The sequence below is a fragment of the Bison bison genome, unplaced genomic scaffold (assembly GCF_000754665.1).
Source record: "Bison bison bison isolate TAMUID 2011002044 unplaced genomic scaffold, Bison_UMD1.0 scf7180017864135, whole genome shotgun sequence".
NCBI lineage: Eukaryota > Metazoa > Chordata > Mammalia > Artiodactyla > Bovidae > Bison > Bison bison.
In genome coordinates this window covers 767,531-767,915 of record NW_011494707.1, presented here as the reverse complement: position 1 = coordinate 767,915, position 385 = coordinate 767,531, and the positions used below count along the sequence as shown (strand labels likewise).

General features: G+C 30.6%; 1 protein-coding gene across 9 annotated transcripts in view; it reads right to left on the bottom strand.

Annotated features, from left to right (window-relative positions):
• Positions 1 to 385, bottom strand: part of B3GALNT1 (beta-1,3-N-acetylgalactosaminyltransferase 1 (globoside blood group)) — a 33,799-nt gene that overhangs the window by 9,584 nt on the left and 23,830 nt on the right. For 8 of the 9 annotated variants that reach the window (XM_010839830.1, XM_010839835.1, XM_010839828.1 and 5 more), the window contains one exon: positions 105 to 167. The gene's annotated coding sequence lies outside the window, so the exon portion shown is untranslated. Of the gene's footprint in view, positions 1 to 100; positions 168 to 385 lie in introns of all 9 variants that reach the window. The other variant, XM_010839831.1, reaches the window with a different exon arrangement.

Sequence of the window (385 nt, the reverse complement as noted above, 5' to 3'; positions counted from 1 at the left end):
TGGAAAGCAGAAAAAATGCATGGCAAATGGAAAAGCACAAGAGAAAATGGCAAAACTAAATTCAAATGTATCATCAGAGTAAATATAAATGTCAACTCACTTACTGAAAAACAGAGACTCTCAGAGTGGCTTAAAATTCTGCTGTATACTGCTTATAAGACACATGCCTAAAACAAAACAACACAAAAATTTAAAAATTAGGAAATTTTTTTAAAATCAGGAAAATGTCCATCAGAAATCTGCTGTGGTTATTTATTAACATCATGCTTTTTTTTTTAAATTTTATTTTATTTAACTTTACAATATTGTATTGGTTTTGCCATATATCAAAATGAATCTGCCACAGGTATACATGTGTTTCCCATCCTGAACCCTCCTCCCTCCT